General features: G+C 26.0%; 1 protein-coding gene across 1 annotated transcript in view; it reads left to right on the top strand.

The window, feature by feature from the left end:
* LOC113386957 overlaps window positions 1-23095 on the top strand; it is a 170285-nt gene that overhangs the window by 143534 nt on the left and 3656 nt on the right. The window lies entirely within an intron of this gene.

Genomic DNA, 23095 nt, shown 5'->3' on the forward strand with positions numbered 1-23095 from the left:
ACCCTATCTAAAAAGCAGTATGAAAGCTGGTAAATAGAAAGTACGATTAGTTTTTTTCATCACTTTTTATTGCAATCTATCTATTTATACAATTTATAGCAAAACGAATAGTTTATAAAGTGGTGTTCATGATTACAAATGCAAAACATAACCGTAAAGGTGTCGAACGGTACTCTCAAATAAGGTAAAAGCTCAGGTTAATATACTACGAACAAAAACTAACAATAAGACTATAAGAGCATTGAAATTGTAACCAATTCAATTATTTGTGCTAATGAACAGTTTCATTCTAAAATGAAAAATATCTGTAAATACCTTTAGTTACTCGTATTATCTGATAAAGGTAAAGACTTATTATCAATAATTAAAGTAAACACTCTAAATCAATGCTCTAAAATATATTTAAACTTGCACCCATTATTCGTAAAAAATTGCAAATATTTGTTCCATAAAACTTTTTATACAAAAACGTATTTCAAGTTACAATTTGAACAAATCAATATTCCCACGATCTAAATTTGAGTAATAGTCACAAAATCAATAGCAAAACCATCCATCATATTACCTATTATATGAAATACGTGTGAAAATAACTTTTCAGAGATATATTTCGAAACAAAAAAACTTATATATAGTGTTATAAGTTATTATATAACATTATATTTTATTATAAGTAATTATCACAGAGCATTATTCAATATTATAAAAAATCTTACAAAAATAAATTATAACATTCACAGGTACAAGAGGTAAAATGTAGCGTAATGAATTGGAAGCATGAATAAGATATATTAAAAATTTTATGATCTCCCGGCAAGAAAAATAATGAATAAAAACAATTATTTTCATACTTTCTCGTTATAATTGTTTTCTCGATTTCGTGTTAAAAATTTGAACATAAATTCAACGTTTCTATCCATTAGGGTGGTCCTTAAAATGGTCATTTTCAAATTTCCTTGCTCCCAGGGGCTCAAATGGTTCCAAATAGATAAAAAACAATTCTCTGAAAGTTTTTTCTCTTAATATTAACGTTTAGATAGAGCGCAATTCAATCAAAGTTTTGTATGAAAATAGCATGAAAAAATTTTCAAATTAAAAAAAATTTTTTTTAGATGTAATTTAGCAAACAAATGAATGAATAAAACTCATTCATATGTCGCTAAGTTATACCTAAAACATTTTTTTTAAATTTTCAAATTTTTTTCCATGCTCTTTCCATACGAAGTTTGATTGAATTGCGCTCTATCTAAACGTTAATATTAAGAGCTAAAACTTTCAGAGAATTGTTTTTTATCAATTTGGAACCATTTGAGCTCCTGGGAGCAAGGAAATTCGAAAATAACCATTTTAAGAACCACCCTACTATCCATATACATTAGCATAGATATATATACTAATACCCTAGTAGAAATGTATCGTGGCTAGAGAGGTAAAATATCGTGGCGCAATATTCGAATCTTGTCTTTAGATGGACCGGGCAATATTTGTTTTCAAAATTATGGAAAATTTGGAAAATTCATCGGAAAAGTGTTTTATATGGTTTATTACAAATAATAAACATGTTTACCATCTGATTTACGCCTTTAATTTTATATTTACACGAATTATACATGATTTTTAAATGTGGGTTTCATGCATTTTTTTTCTGGGCGACCAAGATTCGTTTTTTCAGTATTATCGAACTTGGGAAATACATGGTATTTATAAGGGTCACGAAAAAAATTAACTTTAAATAATTAATTAGCCCCAAAATCATGATTAAGGCTTTTAAAAAGTTGTATGTTCGATCGCAATTAATAGTTTGATACATTTTCTTATAAATTCAATATAAATTTTAAATGTGGGTTTTATGCATTTTTTTTCTGGGCGTCCAAGATTTGTTTCTCCAGTATTATCGAACTTGGGAAATACATGGTATTTATAAGGGTCACGAAAAAAATTAACTTTAAATAATTAATTAGCACCAAAATCATGATTAAAGCTTTTAAAAAGACATATGCTCGATCGCAATTAATAGTTTGATACATATTTCTTTTAAACTCAATATAAATTTTAAATGTGGGGGTTATGCATTTTTTTTCTGGGCAACCACGATTCGTTTCTTCAGTATTATCGAACTTGGGAAATATGTGGTCTTTATAAGGGTTACGAAAAAAATTAACTTTAAATAATTAATTAGCACCAAAATCATGATTAAAGCTTTTAAAAAGTCATATGCTCGATCGCAATTAATAGTTTGATACATATTTCTTTTAAATTCAATATAAATTTTAAATGTGGGGGTTATGCATTTTTTTTCTGGGCAACCACGATTCGTTTCTTTAGTATTATCGAACTTGGGAAATATGTGGTCTTTATAAGGGTTACGAAAAAAATTAATTTTAAATAATTGATTAGCACTGAAAACACGATTAAAGCTTTTAAAAGGTCATATGCTCGATCGTAATTAATAGTTTGATACATTTTTTTACATTAATGCCTTTGTGTAAGTGTCAATATTAAAACCAATTTGGGCTCCATATAATATATTGATAAACAATATTAAAATCCCATTCAAAACTAATATAAGCTCAATATTGAAAATCAATATATGATTAATATAAATAAACAATATTTACTTCAAATTCAAAATTATTATTTAACCCACATTTAAAAATATTATTTAATTCATATAAAAAACAGAATTTAACTCATTGATAATATCTTAGCTAATACATAGCTAATCATTGATCCGCTCGATCGTAATTAACAGTTTGATATAAATTTTATATGAATTCAATATAAATTGTAAATATTATATTCACATTATTTTTTTCTTTATTATCGAACTTGGGAAATAAGTAACATTTACATTGGTCGAGAAAATAATCAATTTTAAATCATCAATTAGCACCAAAAACATCAATGGCGACTCTTAAAAAATATATTTTTGATCAGAATTAATTAATTAAAGCTAAAATAATTAAATCCATTATTAAACGTGAAGATATGCAAAAATCTTCATTTTCGATTTTCGTCTCATTACTATAAATACCCTAGGGGAAGTTAAAAAAGCAATAAATAATTTAACTATATTGTATTTATTTATTAACTATATTATTTAACGACATTGTAAGTATGTCATCATTCAGTAAACAAAACAAAAATAAAATTATACAAGATTATAGTAGTACAAAAGTACCAGAATAATTAACAAACTTAAATAATGTCAGTACGTACCGCACTGAGAAAGAAAAATTAAACAAAATGTTTGATAAAAAAAAAATCAAAACTTCGAATAAAATAAATGTTAAATAATGAAATTTTGTAGTTAGTCACATGACTTGCTTAAATTTGTTTTTTTCTAGTTTGGTATGTATTAATATTATTCAAATCTGTTATCATCTGTTAAATCTGTTAATTATCGATTTATATTTATAAATAGAGACGTTTTAAAAATATTCTGAAATTGCACTATGTACATGTATATGGTTTATGTATGAACATCTGGTTTTTGAGAATGTCTCTTCTTTCTTTCATATAACCGATATTTGTATAAGGCTATCTCGCTTCGTGTACGGTCTTCGTACGAATCGTTGTCCTTCGTCCTCGGTGTTTCTAGAAGACGACTACCTAACTATATGTCAGTTATGGCCGAACTTATTTTATACGTATTTTATGAACTAATATTATATCATTGCACTTTTGTTTTAATTATATAGCTTTTTTAATAGCAATTATTATTTATATTACTATACTAGTTTATTATTTACATTAATGTTATTTAAGAGTAAAAGTTTAATTAAAAAATTTATTTAAAGGCAAAAGAAGTCTTCTTTAAATTTATTACTGTGTACATAGTAAATAATGTGATTATAAAAAATGCTTGTTGGTTAGTTCTTGAAGAAGGAAAGAATCCATAAGCCCATAACGTAGGATAAAATAAGTGAAATATTATTATGTTTTGTGAAGATAAAATTTATTTAATATAATTCAGCAAAAAAAAAATTAATAATAAATATAAACATTAAAAATTTTCTAAATGTAAACATATTTGATATAATGATAATTAATAGCAATTTTATTAATTTTGTTTTGAATATTTTCTAAGTAACGTTTCACTGATTATGCAATTTACTAACTCTCTTATATTGAAATGAATGAAAAGGGAGTTATGGATATACTTTACTGACTACTACACTGAATAAACTAATAACAACAAATTAATGAGCGTATACTTTGTAACATAAAATGATACAAAAACATAAAAATACATAAAAATATGTTAGAACCGCCCTTTGATTAACAATGCTTTAAGTCTGCATCACCATCGAACGCACGGAGCACGGAGCCTCGCATTTTTCAATAGTATGAAATTCGTTACGCAGTGCATTTAGCAATTCTTGTTGAATTTAGAATTTATTATAATATTAAAATATATTCATAATATATAGTAAGTCTGGAAAAATGTGAATATTTAGTGAAAAATAAAATGATCTATAATATCAAATGATAATTGGCTAAAAACATATTTTGTGAACAGTTTATAAATAAAATCAAGCGGTTAATTAACATAATTTTGAGTTTTATGTTTAAGGTACGTAAGTATATTCATTACTTATATTATATAAACAACATACATATTTAGTAAACAATGATGTATTTTATATATTCTAGATTGACTAAATTGAAATGGATGTAAAATCAGCTGTAATATAAAAACTATCACATAGCAAAAATGGATTTGATAAAAGGTAATAAAATATTAACAAACTTATTAAATGCAGACTTTTCAATAATTTATTATCGCTTTTGAATATTTGATATTCGTATTTCCATCAACAGTTTTTTGTTTTAATTTAAAATTATAATTGTACTGTTTTAAATTAATGTTAAAATTTTATATTAACTGTATTTTTAATTATTTCAGATTTAACTGTGATCGAGTTCTAGAAAATAGTAGTTTTCAATAAACTACAATGCCAGAAATGTTTTTTTATTAAAAGCTAAGTAATTGAATTTATGATGAGTTTATAAAATCAATATATTCCAGAAATATTGCTATAAAATATTAATAAATTTTATCTTATTTCAGGTGTAATCGTGATCGAATGCAAGAAAATGGTAAAATATGTGTGAAAATATCCAAATAATATAAGAATTTCCACCACTAATTAAAATACTTATAAATAGACAATTAAGGCGATAGGATTAACAAAGATGAGATTATGATTTACCATTAAGATCCTCCAAATTATTATAATGACTGAAAATATTTTGATTGTTCTATATCTTATTATCATAATGTGTAAATTGTTAATAAAATTATTAAGATTCAATACATAAACTATTTAAAAATGTATGTATTCATTTAGAATAAATAAACTTTTATTATCAATGAGTTAAATACTGTTTTTCTATATAAACTAAATAATATTTTTAAATGTGGGTTAAATAATAATTTTGAATTTGGGGTAAATATTGTTTATTTATATTGAGATTATATTGGTTTTTTATATAGGGTAAATATTGTTTATTTATATTAATCTTATATTGGTTTTCAATATTGGGCTTATATTAGTTTTGAATGGGATTTTAATATTGTTTATCAATATTGGTTTTATATGGGGCCTATATTGGTTTTAATATTGGATTTATATGGGAAAATGTTAACAGAATAATATTATAGCAATATTGGTAAACAATATAGAGCCCATAAAAAGTACAATATTGCGCCACGATTCGTTTCTACTAGGGTAGATATATACTATAGATAGAAACTATTAGATATTTTTGGAATAGAGAAAAAAACATTACAAAAATTATTTATAACATTCACAGGTACAAGAGGTATAATAGAGGTATATAGCGTAACAAATTGTAATGGTTATTACTTGTCAATTGGACAAATTGAATGGGTTAAAAAGGAACAACTGAATCTTTACCCTAGCTAAGTGTAAACAATCAAAAATAGTAAATAAAAAAGTAAATTGAGTTGAAGAAGAGATAAATTAAATAAATATTTATGAAAACTCTGCTGATAAATATTTATGACAAAATGCCAGATCTAGGTTATATACAGTGTTATCTCTGTAAAAATGTACCCATAAAAAAGTTATATTTTCATTGGTTGAACATTGGCCATTATTTCGTAAATTAACTTTAAATTTGAAAATAAGACATTGGACCGGGTGCCCTTAGGCCGTCCCTTTTTACCCCGCCTATAGGGTAAAAAGGACCAGGTGACAAATTTTTAAAACATTACGTAGAGTTTTAAAATACATCAAAAAACACATTTCTACAATGATGAATTAGCTAGGAGTTTCACTGAATCAGTCAGATAGTTGTTTATTTGATAGGTGTTATTTGTTGTGATATAGTATGTTTGGTTTTCACAATATCATTTTGCTTGAAGTCAAATTCGACCCGCCCTACTCTATATCATATATGGAAAATCCATATAAATACGTGTGCAAATTCAAAGAGTCAAACTGGCTTGTTAAATTAGCTTGAAATGAAAATAGATTTTATTATTTACTGTGGTACTATTTGTAACTATTTTGCATACCATTCATAAATCTTATTTGTAAAATATGATATATTTTTGTTCAAATTTGTAATTGAAAATAAAACATGGCGAAGGGTGGAAGGGTACAGTTAGTTTAATATATAATCCTCGCGTAATATAATTTCTACCATAAAAATGTTATCTTCAACAAAGAAACTAAGTCAAACATCTATCCTCATAAAATATCTCCAACTTCTTCCATAGCTATATATCTCTTTAAGATTTACTCTAAATGCAAATCAAACCGGATGCGTTCCAGGTTCCGCTCTTTCCATTTCCTGATTTCCGGATTTTCCGCTTTTCCGCCGTCTCGAGACTAAGTGTTATTTGTCGCCTTTGGAAGTCAGGTAGAAATGGGTGAAATAATATAGGGGATGAATGGAACATCCCCGATAATGTTTGATTTTGAATGTGGGTGATATTAAGTAGAGTAGAGCGAAAAAATAGAAGCATTAGTAATAAAATGAATATTCTATAGATATGGAAGATAATATAGGGTATGAAAGGTAAGGGTGTTTCATGGCGTAACGGTTAAGCGCACTGCCCGCTCTGATTAACCTCATATCATGCGGTAGTGATATCAGTTCTCATTTAAAAATGTAGAATCAAAAATATGATTTTAATTGAAAATAGCCGAAAACGGAGTAAAATAGCAATGAAAAATCTCTCACACTATTCAATCTTGAATCACGGACCTGCCTTAGGGCAATACTACCCATTATTATTATATTATGACAGATATTTTAATAATTTATTTTATTTTCATTGTAGTCACTAATAATGGATTATTTAGTCATCAAGACAAGTAGAGATATATTTTTATAATTTATTTTATTTTACTATAATAAGAAAACAAATAAGTTTCTTTGGGTCACTTTGAATTTTAGTTAGAGCTATAAAGTAGAACTTACTTTTTGTTCTTATATTTATTTTTAGAGAACTAACTATAAAACAATTACTTTTACTAATTTATATATAATTTCTCTTGAATTAGTCTTAAGGTGCTTATTTATAAAACAATTAATTTCACTAAATTATGTTAAGTTTGTGCCTTCTGAATATTTTGACCTTGATTTGTGAAAATATAATATACAATAATCAAATTGTACTAAAAAACGCACATAAAATAAATAATATAACCTATATGATTCATTTTATAGTATTATTGTTATATAGGTAATAGGTACCCTGAAATAATTTTATTTTTACAATATAAAATTTCCTAGCTATTTCGGAATTTTTAGTAACTTTCAAATATAGACTACAATATTTTTAATGTCGCGAAATAATTAAGTTATTTACTTAATGATGCAAAACTATTTTAAAATTAAAAAAAAAATAACTCGTGAGTTTTCAAAGAAATAAAATTTACAAAATTTTCCAGCTCTAATAGCAAACAAAACATATTAATACAAGTAAAGGAATTAATATATTTACGTAAATTTTTGTAAGGTCTATAAGTTCTGTTTATAATATAAATCATGGCAATTAAAGTTATTTTTGAGTTAACCTACGCAAATCTATTTTTTCTCTTATACAAATTAAATATCGGAAATTCCAAAAATAATTTTTATTACCACCAAATTAAATCGTATTTCGAACTCTATACGATTCGCCGTATAAAAAAGGTTAATAAACACATTAACATTGGATAAATTTACAAGTTAAAAGCAATATTTGATTAATAGATTTGTCTATCCATTAAAAAGTTGATGATGTTGAAAACCGTGTTTAAATTATGATTTAATAGCTAACACATGCATATTAATAATTAGTGGCATTTCAACAGATAAAAATAGACTTTATGATTCATAAGAGTCGCGTAAAGTAAATGTGATATGAAATAAGTAATTTAATTAAGGATAACTATATAATAACAAAATAGCAAAAAATGTACTGAAAACACATTGTTTAGATTTTTTAGGATCGAAAATTTTCATCTTCTTTTCTTCATTATTTGTATTTATTTACTTTTTTAAAAGAATAAAATATACGATATGCGGATCAATTAGTAGAAATAAAAAATGTGACATTTCGTTACAAATTTGACAGCAGCAAATAGTAAATGAATAATTAAAAAAATATTTATAGAAACAAAATTGATAGCAAAAATGATCTTGACCGTGAGATTGAGAAGTCAATTTTCCCTTAAAATAGAACGTGATATTCAGCGTTGTTATGGCAAGGCTATATTACGCCATTTTCTTCATATAAAATGGTACTGAAAACTGTCAAAATGCTATGTAATTGCTGTGCGACGCTAAGTTACTGTCTATTTTACAGGAGAATTAATTGGCCCCTGATTCTGAAATCGTTACCTTTTGTAAAATATGTCAGTATAAAATTGGAAATCACAAACTCCTCAAAAAAAAAAATATTGAAGATAGTTAAAAGAAATCGAGAATACAAAATTTTTGGTTATAAAATTTCCAAAAATTAATATAACATTAACAATATCTAATAATCTTATTCAGTTTTAATAATATATACACAACTCACTAATAATAAAGTCAACTAAGTAATATACCCAACTCACTAATGTCAAATATTTATTTGCCATAAGACGTCACAATGAAACACTATTTCCAAAGAACTGCAAACAAAATCACAACTATATTTTTCAATTTCTTTCTCACAAAGCGAGATGAGTTGCAATAATTAAATCGAAATCCGATAAATCAGATTTCTTTAAAGAAGTTCACTGCGCTGTTGCTATAAATCACTTGAGCATAATCAAGCACCACTAAAAGTCAAACGAAACATGTTAAGCAAGTTTTTTTCGAATCCAGTGATTCTCAAACTATGAACCATTATCGAAATTGATGTAATTAGTAATTAAAGCTGTAATTTTTAAATTGCAACCATTTTTTTTATTGAAACGTGGGAGAGGGTCGCGGTGCATAAGGGTTGGAAACCACTGTTGTAAGTATTTACATTTATCAGTGGTTTTCACAAACAAACATCAGAATTTAAAATATACTAATATAATTAAGTCATTTCTAAGTGAGAAAACAGTAATTTTATTTAATTTTTATATAATATAGGATTTTTTATATTGATGGTGTAAATGGCATTTTGCCTTAATGTAAAATTGCATGAACTTCTCGATAAGAAAAGAAAAAAGTTACTTATTTTTTAAAGAAAATAATTAATAAAGACCTCAAATGACATTAAAATTGTAATGAGAAAAATATATTTTTTATATCAATTCATTATTCAAATAAAAAATAAACAATTTTCTTGTAGCTTTCATAAAAAATGTCTACTACATTATAAAGAATAATCTACTCTAGAACATTAATAAATAATACGTGAAGCTCAGTCCTCATATAGTCTTCAAGATGATATTTTTTACATAATGTACAACTCACTTTTCTTTTTTATATTAAGTATTATTTATATTTAGTTTATATCAGTCTTAAATAAATTTATTAATCTGAAAATTAACTCACCATTCAAAAGTTCTCAAAAATTATTTCTGTAGAGAAAATTATTAAAGTTTTCGTTTTCACTAATCAATGTAATTTCTAATTGATATCTTTCAAACACAGCTATTATTTTAATAATGATAATAATAATAATTATTTTAATGTGATAATTATGGTGCACAAACACACTGTATGACCTAAAAGTGCAGTCTATTATTCCACCCCATTTCTTAGGCCTATAATCTTTCAAGATATTCATTTAGATTACATGATACATTTCATTTATATTAGATCATAAATTTCTAACGCCATGTTAAATTTCATTAAAATCAGAAAAAAATCGTCAAACTGTTTTTATATTTCACTATTTGTTCTGGACTCTTTAGAAAGACGTATACAAAAAAATTTGCACTCAACTGAAATTTTGAAAAAGACGCAAAAATCTCGGACAATCGTTACAAGTCCTTATATCAAGTTTCATCAAATGGTTTTTATATTTTCAAAATCGATGCAACATTTTTTCAGAAAATTTCTACCAAAATTCAAATATCCTACTGCAGTTATTTAATTAAATATTTAATGTATAATTATGAATTAATCAATTATTTTTGTGACTATTTCCGAATTTATAAAATATTTTCTTGATACTTATCAAAGTTTCAGCTAGATAATGGTAATTTGTAGATATCATTTTGAAAACAATCCAAAAATGTACAAACATATCTACATAAAACAATAATTGATAAAGTCTCGCATGCCACAGCATTTGATAACAGTTTTAAATAAAACAAATCAAATATTTCACAAATTCCAACAAGTGTGATTAAAACTTTCTCAAACCCAGTTCACAGATTGTAATCAACTGGAATCGCATACATTAGCATGAATATTATTATTGGGTTTTTCGAACAGACAGACAAAGACAATAATCAGTATAGATTCATGTATTGAATCATACAAACGACATTAGAATTGATTCATTCAACGGCATTTGGTAATATTCCAAAGTTTATTTATTAAAATCGATAACTATTCAATTGTTTTAGAAATATACATTCGATCGACGGAATTGAAGACAGGAATGTAATTATTTACAAAATACTAATTTAAGACAGTTGATGTTTGATTTACGATGGCTGTGAAGTTAATTTGTTTAGTGATTGCATTGTGTACGATTTTGGATTATTGTCAGTCTGATATAGCAGGTATTTTTAAATAAAAATAATTGTAAAATATTCAAATCATGTATTTATTGATAAAGTGATTATATCTCAATAATAAGTTCATGGGCTTTCCGAACAAAAGTTTATGTTTTCGCTAAAAAATATTGTATGTCTTTCAAAATTTCAAGCTTCAAGTCATTCTGGATCGTTTGCCCATCATCCACGTTTTCCCCAATTGTTTTTAGACATTTAATAAAACTTAATAAGCTTATAATACTGTGAATAGTTTTATTAGTTTAATTAGAATTAGGATATAAAAGTAAGTTGGTTATGTATAAATGTAAGTGGCTGTATTATTCTTCGAGGCCAAATAAATTATAAATATAAAAAAAACTGGGTAAGTTCAAAAATTGTTTGAAAGTTAAATGTTTTCACGTGGGTTTTTAGTATATATCATTCAAGATTTCTTGATAATTAAACAATGAAATACATATTTTTTTGTATTTTTTTAATAATATTTATCACGGTTACCAGATAATTATAGTACATATTCTAATTTACTAGTTCGAATTAAAACAGTATCACAAAATATTACCAAAACTATAAAATTAGAAAATAAATCATTTAAATCGATTGTTTTCTTGTAAAAATGTAGAATGATATTGAATAAACATTGAACTAAAATTATAAATTCTGATATATAATTTTTTATGATTAAAAATGATGATTAATACCCAAATCATTTTACTATCATATATTACAATCAAAATCATGTATAAATAACCACTTGTTTTAACCATCTTTCAAACATTTTTTATTCAATTTTCAGACGAGAATTTTATGAGAATATTATAATATATAAAATATAATGTATATGCATATATATATATATATATATATATATATATATGAATATATTTTGTATGTTTTTATATATGAATTTAAATATTATAAATAATAATGCAAAGCGTATAATTACCGTAATATGAACTGTTTAGTCATTTGACCTTTATTGTTTCCATGCAAAATGCATTCTTTATAACAAAAAAAAAATGTTATTAACGTCAACTATTTCAATACAGAATTAATGTTCTGCGTGATATCAAATAAATATACAGAGTAACTTCTGAGAATGAATCTCATGATCAATTGGATTATTTCTAATCATAAAAAGTTTCAAATTTTAAATAAATTATAGATTTGAAAGATTACGTTAAGTCTATAATATAACTGGCTACTGTTAAATTTTAATCCAGGTGCATTTAATATTTTTGTTATAGAGAAATTAAGGTGAGCCTAGAGTATTATAAAGACCGCCATCCAATTTGTTTTTAAGAGCTTTTTATAATTTCCAAAACATTTAAGCAAGAATTTAAAAGATAGGCAACTTGAATAACATTATTTCTAACTGAAAGGATTATACTTTTTAATAAAAATATTTTTATAGCATTTAAAAAAAATGAGTATTTGACAAACACCCTGTATTTCGTTAGTTGTATTAAAAATAATGATTAATATTAATTGCACATGGGAGTAGAGTATATTATCGCCAAAAAATCCTATATGCTATTCAATTTGAAAAATATGAAAAACCTAACGAAATTTAGCCTAATTACATTTAATTATATTAGTTTTGTTTTAATAAAAAGCTATTATATAAAAATCATGGCTCGACATGCAACCTCAATACTTATATAATAAATTGTATAATTTAGTAACAAAAAAATCGTGTACAAAAGCTGATAATTGTGAAACGAATGTTATTGTCAACTTTTTCTTTGATCACGAGCCAAAATGTCAAATTGTTATTATGCAACACGATTATACGAGAATTCAGTACCAAAGGATAGCAAAAACTATAATAATAATTTATATAAATTCTCAATTTATGTATGTATGTTCTACTAGGTTGTTAAAGGCTATTTTCTAATCGATGTTACACAAAATCAAATTTAACCATTCTTGTTAAAAAAAAAATCTAAAAAAATGTTTCAATTGAGACTTACAGCTTAGTTCTAGCAATTACTTTGCTTATTTTTTCACTAAATGCGAGGGATTGATGATTAATGAAACTAAATTATCTCTGTTATTTATGGTTAGTACATTTGAAGTTAAAAAAATCTGAATTTCTGAATCTTCAAAATTTAACATTGACAAATGTTATAAGAATAGTAGGTATTTAAAATTATTAGGTACTTTCATTTCATCAGAAAAAGTAGAAGTACATTTTCGAATAATGATATAGAAGCTGTTTCTTTATAGTTTTTCCTAAACTGATCATCATCTAGTATCCATTACCTTTCAAAATCTAATCTGAGAATTCAAAAATATTTAATACAATTTCAAAAGACGCAAACCAACAATTTGCAATCAACATCATATATATCACATGAAGATTATTTTGAATTAAAAAAAATATTAAAGGCATGCTAGTTAATAACGTGCACTTTGTATATTTTTAACTTTAAGAAATATTCAGAAGCCCCACAGTATTAAAAACAAAAAACTTCATTATAAACATATAAAACAAAGTTTGGGTAAGCACAAATCTGCAATAGTATATATAAAACCACAAAATTAATATTCCTTTATCCTCAGGAAGGTTTAGACCCACCTTCAACTCATTCATGCATTCAAAACCAAACTTAATATTCTAATCAAATGTTATCTGAATATCAAAGGCCAATAAACTAATAAATAATTATGTGTATTCATGTAGAACTGCATTATGAGAAGTGTTCATTCATCCACATCTCAAATTGTATCGTCAATTAAGACTATTTGAAGTTCCATCATCGTAATTTGATACTTATTAAAATAAATTTTATTTTTGTAACAGTCATTGATTTTCTTGACTAAATTGCATGACGTTTCATTCTGAAGTCCTGATCACTCTAACAGTATCTTTTAGAAATATTAAATATTTATTTAATAAGATTCAATTAAAATAAATTATACATAAACGATGATAGTTATCTTATGAAATTTAATGGTTCAGCTGAGAATTTGCCGACTTGCTTGTATTATATGTTGAAAACATCCATCTTATTCATTTATAAACACAAACTGTTATATTTTTTGAGATTAAAAAATATAAAAAGTATAAAAAACCTTGAACCTTAATGTAGCTGAAATATATTTTCGTATCCACCGAAAAGAATACGATACGATACAATGGTATTAATCTTAAACATAATCAGCATAAAACACCCAAAAGACATCTAAAGTTATATTTTTGTAGAGAAACTTAATAAAAACAATCGAGATCTGAACATTTAACTAGAAAAAAATAATCCATTATCAAAGCATTTTATTTGGTAAAATCCTACCTAAACTATATAACATATATATATATATATATATATATATATATATACATCTACATAAACCGCATTAAGAACTCGAATTAAATATATAGATCTTGAACCTATGAATTTATGAAAATGTTGGTAATTTTTACCTCTATAAAAGCTTACATACACGTGGGTGGGGTGAAAAGTACCAAATTTAGCTTTATACAGGCCATGGTGAAAACAATAAAGAAGTATATTAAATTAAAAAGAAATCAATTTTACAAAAAATATAATTTACAAAAGATTAAATAAATTAAGAGTTATTCCAACTTTGGAGATGAATATTTCTGACGTAATAACAGATCAAGTTGACAATATACAGTGTTGTCTTTGTAAAAGATGTAACTATGAAATTCATATTTTGTACCTAGTCGTCCCATTTTACCCCACCTTTGCGGTAAAAAAGGACCAGATGACAAATTATTGAAAACCAGCAAAAAAAACATTTCTTCGATGATGAATAACCTGAGAGTTTTATTGAATATAGTCAGATAGTTTTTTGTTTGATACGTGTTATTTTTTGTGACATAGTTGGTTTGGTTTTCACAATATAGTTGCTCAAAGTTAAAATAGAACCTTCGTGCCCCACTTTACCCTATATATGATCTTTGGTTGAAATGCATTAAAGAGTGTAAATAATTCTATTCAATGAGCACTTGATTTGCAAATGTACTGAAAAGACTTTAAAGAGTAAATGGTACCACATTGTGCTTAAGCTAAAATAATATTTATATCAAAATTGATTTTTACATATATTTATTTTATAAGTTGACATTACAAAAAATGTATAAATAAATGATGATGGCTAGTGTATGGAATTTAATATCAGGACTTGGTCATGAATTCGCGAACCTGTTACTACTTGTTTAATGCCCTCGACGCGTCATCTTGTATTTATAAACAAGATTATAATTATATTTGTAATCCTTCCACTTTTCTTTGTTCACAGTTAATTTAAAGTGGAAAAATAAAAGTCAAGACTTCTAATTTATATACATCTGAAACACCGAGAAAACTATGAACATTTGAGCCATGTTGGAGCCAACTCAGTAGCTTTCGAGTTTTCAATAATCAAGAACATCATAGAAAAGCTCAATTTGCATTTTTTTTGTGGTTGAAGACAAGCAAGCAATCATTGATTAATATATTATTTTTTCAAATATACATGCCTAACAACAAAATTCAACAAAATTTCACGTTTTTAATTTGTTGTTGAGTTCTCCTGTAATAGTTATTCCTTCAAAATAGTTAAATCCCAAACATTAAATATTTATTTTAATCATGTAAAGTATCTCATACTGTCAATTTTTTGTATATTGAAAAACGAAGAAATTTATTGAGAAATTTCATATTTATTCTTAATCACATATTTTATATATAATTTCATTTGTTTTACATTTGTTCCCAAACTTAGGTTATCATTTTTTCATAGCAGTCCGTCGACCAAATGAAGATAATACTTTCGAATTCTTGACAAGTCCATTTAGATATAAATTATCTAATTCCTTTTACATACCAAATATTCTAATTTACTTAAGCTAATAGAAGTCTAAATCTAAAAAACGAAAGCTTTTAAATATCATCCGTACCATGTTAATAAAACATTAGAGATAATTTCTAATGCATTTTACTACTGGAAAGTTATTTAAATCAACTTTATAACTATCTTTTCTCCATTAGCTTTAATCGAATATGAATAAATTATATTATTGATAGTTTTGAGTTTATATACCTGGCCATTTCCTCAAATCGGAAATGAAATTAATTTCTCGAATTTAAAATTATTTTATTATATAGCTATAGGCAATAAATAAAAACTTTGGCATAAAATTGATTGATTTCGCTGCTAAAAACTAAAACTTATTGACTTTAATAACTTGTTCGTTATTTTAATCAAAATAATCAGCAATAAATAAATACAATTATGCATATTTAAAAATAATTTTACATAGACACCAACGTAAATATGAGTATATTTATGTAATTTCCACGTAAAAACATGATTCCAGACTAATATAGAAAGCTCTGGTTTATAAAAACAAACTGTGTAATTAAGAAAACCACTGTTACTTGAGTGCATTACCGATCTTTTGACAAAAAACATAAAAATAAAAAAAACTGTTGGCAAAACATGAGAAACCGGTATAGGTAGACAGGCAGACCATCTGTCAATATCAAAGCTCGCATACCATCTTGGCAAGGAGCCATATAATGCTTATTTATTTATTGCAATAATAATTATTACTTATTTATATTAATAAGGTTATTTATTACAATATTAATTAATTTGGTTATCTACTTATCCATTAGTTTAAATTCAAGAAATATTAATTTGAACATGATTTAAAACGATAAAATTAAACGCCAGCTATATTTCTGGAAATATCGTCTACAGTAGGTATAGAAGGCAGAATTTTATATTTTACGAGTTAAGGCATATTAAAAGTTTAATTTTAAAAAACGTATCCTTCTATACATGTCAGACAAAGTACTAAAATATAAATAGTAAAAACAGCGACTAGGATCGTATCAAACCTCTAAAACATATCTCAGATAGAAAAGAAAAACAAAATTTTGCATGAAATTTTTTGATAGATTTTAAAATTTCTGTCTTAATGCTTTGCGAAATTGTTCACAAAATCTGAATTATAGGCATAAATATGTAGGTCTATAATTCTGAATAATTAAATACAAAATAAAATTCCGATCTTCATTATATTTTATTGTAAAAGTGTTAAAAATGGTGAATAAATATTTATTTGATAATTAATAATCAATGATGATTAATACGGATTAGATTTCTCAAACGATTATAAAATTTCCTAATACTTTGTGAAGGTGTTGAGAAGTTCAAAATGCATTATTATAAGAAAAAATATTTTATTGTAAATCTAAATAATCACAAAAATAAAGATCAACAGAAAAACTTATATTATGCGAGTTAAGTTATATTCACCTTAAAATTAATAAAAGTTAAAGGCATTTTTTCATGTATGAAATCAAAACAACAAAAGTAAAGATTTTGAATAGAAGTGTAACAAGCTTCTACAACACTTCAGACAGGAAAAAACAACAAAATTACGCATGAAATTCCTCAAAAAATTCTAAAATTTCTCAATCTTTCGTGAAAGTGTTTATAAGATCAGAATTATAGATATAAAGACTAAATAAATAACCACTGACAAACATAGAGGCACTGCATAAAATAGAGAATTTTTTACTTTACGAGCTAACGTATATTTAATAAAAATGTTGAAGTATTCTTCCATATATGAAACGAAATCTGGTAACATACAAAAAATAAAAACATCAATCAGAATCGTGTCAAATTTCTAAAATGCTTCAGATGACAAAAAAACAATAAAATTCCGCATAAGATTTCTCGATATAATCTAAAGTTTCTAAACGTTCCAAAAAAGATATGACAATATCAGAATTTAAGTCATATTAATTGTGCAAAAAGAAATATAAAATACATCTCTTCTAAGCAATATTATTGCAAAAAGTGGATTAAAATAATAACATAGCACCCATACAGCCCTTACAAATTTGACTAAAAAAATTATGCAAAAATAAATAATTGAAAAGACTCTTAAAATTCAATTCAATTAAAATACTCGAAAGAATAAATAATTATATAATCTCGTTATGGTCTTTCAGAAAGGATACAACATATCTCTCCGAAGCATTTTTCTTTTACAAAGTCGTATAAAATAATAACAAAGCACCCATACGACCGATCCATTTACGGATTCGACTTAAAAATGCGCAAAAATAAATAATTAAACGAAACTTGTTATGGTCTTTCAAAAGTTTAGATACATCATATTTCTCCTTAGCAATTTATTGCAAAGTCGTAGAAAATAATAACACTAATACAACGAATCCACTTACAAATTTGACTAAAATTGTGCAAAAATAAATCATTAAAAAATCTCGTTTTGGTCTTTCAAAAGTTCAGATGCAACATATCTTTCCTTAGCAATTTCTTGCAAAGTCGTATAATAATAATAACACCCATACTACCAATCCACTTACAAATTTGACTAAAATTGTGCAAAAATAAATCATTAAAAAATCTCGTTGTGGTCTTTCAGAAGTTTAGATGCAACATATCTCTCCTGAGCAATTTATTTCAAAATCGTATAAAATAATAACAGAGCACCGATAGGACCAATCCACTAAAATCCAAATATGATCAAATCATTAAAAAAACTCATTTTGGTCTTTCAGAAGTTTAGATGCAACATATCTCTCCTAAGCAATTTATAAATAAATAACAGAGCACCGATAGGACCGATCCACTTACGAATTTGACTAAAAAATTTGTGCAAATATAAATTATGAAAAACTCGTTTTGGTATTTCAGAAGTTTAGATACAACAAATTTCTCATAAGCAATATTATTGCCAAGTCGTATAAAATAATAACATTGCACCAATACGACTGATCTACATAAACTCTGATTCTGCTTAATATTGGCAATCATCCATTGCACTCACACTTGCATCTTTACCTAACTCTTACCTCAACAAATTCACTAATTTTCATCAACCTTTCAACCACTTTAACTAACAAATTAACAAATGACAAGCATAAACTATACACCACTGTCTCTATATCTCACACCATCATCAAATCAACTGAATGTCGTAATGCTTGAAAATAACTTGCACATGAAATGTACTAATATAACCGGCAGATCCCCACCATCAGCAGAAGTCAGCGAGCCGATCTAAAAGATTCTATACGAACGTAGGTTGTTAAAAAGAAAATAAACAGCGATTTAAAAGACGACGATGGCAGTACTGACGATGAATTAAACACGGAGGTGGATTAAACACAGAGCTGGGAATGGAAATGGAATTTGGTCTAATGTGCCTTTGACAACATACAAGAATGGATCACCAACACCAATCAAATAGTGGAGTTGTGAAAATAGCAATCCTTTTTTGCAAATGCTGGTTTTGTCGGATTTATAAGTTGTCGGATGATAAGATTGTAATTATGTTACGTACTTATAGAATTTATTAAAACTCCTCCTTCGATTAACTCAGGTTGTTGGGTTATAATTTAACCCTTGTAGCTGTGGACTGTATTAAACACTGATTTGTTTGTATATTGTGTATTTGTTGCAGTTCAAATTACAATCACTGATTTGTTACTAAGTTATAATGAAAGAAGAAATATTTAATGGTTATTTACTAAGCATGTTGCTTCGCGGACTTTTCTTTTAGAAGTGAACAATTATTTCTATCAAAACACCCCCTCCACCAGGGGTAGCAACCATTCCGTGTGAAAGCTCAATACCATGAAGGTTGTCACCTTCATGGCCTATATAATAAAACAAAAATACGTCCGAACAAAGATGATAACACGTTTTCCACTGTTTCCAAGAGTTTTTCTTTGAACCAGATCTAACAGGTTTGCAAGTTAACAGCTTCAATCATACTCCTCAATATATGACTTCTTAAAAGTCAACCAAATGATTATTCTATCTATTTGATATAACACATATCAAAAGTAAGATGAACATTTTTTATGTCAAAACCGGGACAGCAACTTGTAGCTTGAGCTTGAGCTTCATGCTAAATAACTAAAATATGATGATTGATTATGTAATTTTATTATGTATCAAGTAATTGCAAAAATTAAATTTAATTCTACACTTTTCGAGAACATAGGACAATTCAGGAAAAAAACTTAAATTCGGGACAAATATAGTTTTATGAAAGACCAAGATCCGGGATTGACAAGGACGTATGGTCACCTTAATTAAAAGATAACCAATAGTTGCCCTTTCTGATATTGATTATAAATTTTATTGGAGCAATTCCAGAAAAGGCTATTTAGACTGGAAACATTATGATTTATATTTCAAGTGCAAATGGATATATACATAAATCAATACTGCTTGACACCAGGTTGTCCAAAACCCTGGTCTCTTGAAATAATAACCGCAATAGGTAAAAAAATAAGAGATAATTGTATATTGTAGCAACACTTCACCAAAAATTATCATATTAAAAAGTCACGACGATACAAAGTATTTTATATTGGAGTTGAAGATGACCATGCGAATATAGAACCGAATTTGTAATTGGTTATAGGCTTTAAGAAAGTCTTTTAGAAAGTCCATAAGAAAGGTTAAAAGATGAAGTAGTTGCAAAGTTGATGATACATTGCTTTAACTTAAAGCAAGTTATTAATATTTTTTTTAAGTTTAAAGCAACATATTAATTTTTTTTTAATTTCTACATTTTTAGACTTTTCCGTTTTCTTTGAACCTCAATATTTTTGAAACAAATTGAAATTCACAAAATATTTGAAAAAATAACATAATATACAAATACTTAAGAAAATAAAATCTAAAGAGTTCTAAAATATTTGAAGCAAAAATAAGTAATTACGGGATAAATTTGAAAATCGTTAAATAAAGAAAAGTAATTCTAAACAAATAAAAGAATTCAAATGTTTAATAATATAACTAATAGAATAAGCGACATAAAGTATAGTACAAATAAATAATTATGTGATAAAATTGAAAATCAATGTATGAAGAAACGGCATTCTATATAAATGAACAAATAAAATATTCAATTTTATTATAAAAGAAGTGGCATATATTATATTAAACCACTAAATTAACTATTTTAAAATTCTAATATTAAGGTTGAGGGAAAACGTCGACAACAGGTAAAAAAATTACTTATCTACATATACACATGCATGCACCCACACACTTTTTACAAAATTCGTCCAAAAGGATTCGGAAAAATATATTATTATTACTATTAATATATTAATAGTAAACTTAATAAACTAAATTATATATAAAAACAAGTACAGAAAATAGAGTCAACAAACTCAAGAGTTATGAACTTTCAACTTTTCTTTATGTGAGTCTCGTTGCAGGAGATATTTTAGTCGCAAAATAAATTATATTCTAAATATTCGCGAAGCATGTGTTTGCAATATAAACTGAATAACTATATGCGTGCATAGAAAGCCAAACGTTATTGACAATTTTGCAATTCAAATGCGATACTTGGGTCGAATCGGTTTTGTTAAATCGTGAATCAAAATATTATGATCATTAGCACGATTTATATGGGATACGAAATCAGATTAAAGCAATTTAAATCGAAATAAGTGCTTCAAATTCATGAATAATCATACTCGCCAAAAAACTTCCAAAATACAAAATGAGGTTTAAACATTTCAAAAACATCTATTGCTATCTTATTTTGATTTATTAACGAAAATACCTTCTTAGAACTTTAACAATTGAGTTAGCCAAAATATAACTGGTGGTGAATGGCATGGTCAATCATGGTCATGGTCATGATGGCGAAGGTAAAATTGTAGGTGACACTTATTCAAATTTAATATATTTATGTGAGATAGGAATATTATACACATGCACATAGTGACAAAATCTATTCGGAAAGAAAAAAACTTGAAATATGTCGCTCCAAGTACAAGTATACAAATCTCAATATTAAAACAAATGCTTATCAATACTGTACAAAAAATGAAAGACGGTTGCAATTCTGAGGATACTTTTAAATTTGTTTATAAAAATCATTAAATAGTTGTGTTATGTCTATCACAATTCGAAACATTTTTATACGATTCAATTGCTTGATCCATTTTCTCCTAAAAACACTTGCAAATTCCATCATTCATTCATACAAACTACATTTTATTCTTTTTCAACTTCAAATAATATTAAATTCTACTCTATTATTTTGAAAACTTAACATCATCAACCTTCGATTTTTCCTTTATAAATCCTTCTGTCTTTACACAATAAATTTCAAGTTTATTATTGGCACAAATACTGTTGGTGAAAATAGTGTTACAGCAACATTTTTGTGGTTTATTTATAGATACATCGAATTCATTCTTTCTTCACACCTCAAAAACCATAACGTCTTACACTTTTTCTTTCTATTTATATTTAGAACTTCTTTTAGATGTTGCTAATTATGATGTTTACATGAGACATGTGATGGTAAATTAATTTTGACATAAATGGCCGAATTGGAGGCACTCTTGGTATGTATCTGTCCAAGGGGAAAGGTTTATTATGGTGTAATTTAGAAATGACAAGAAAGAAAGAATTTCACTATTTATTTCAATAACAAATGTTTTTATTTAAAAATTAATAAATCCAGCAGATTAAACATTTTGAATGAGTAACTGAGAGAAAAATAGAATAAAAATCGTTCAGAGGTATCATTACGGGTTAAATCTTCATTTAAGTATAAGAGCCGAAAACAAACAATCGTTTAATTTTTGTTAATCACTAATTTCAAAGCAGTTTTCATTTATTTTAATTGTGCGAGTTATAAGGAAATGGTTAAATGCGGAGTGCCACAAGGAACTGTTCTAGGACCACTATTATATCTAATTTATATTAACAACTTAAAAGAAAAGAACATAATAGGTAGATACATAGTGTACGAAGACGATACAATGATAATATACGCAGATAAAAACCGAAAAAATCTCGAACAAAAAATAAACGGTGATTTAAAAACCTACACAACGTGACTAACGGAAAAACAAACTAACAATAAATACAGAGAAAACGAAGTA

This window comes from Ctenocephalides felis, unplaced genomic scaffold (assembly GCF_003426905.1).
Source record: "Ctenocephalides felis isolate EL2017-DRISC unplaced genomic scaffold, ASM342690v1 CF-g0.4_SCAFFOLD_00845, whole genome shotgun sequence".
NCBI classification, from domain to species: domain Eukaryota; kingdom Metazoa; phylum Arthropoda; class Insecta; order Siphonaptera; family Pulicidae; genus Ctenocephalides; species Ctenocephalides felis.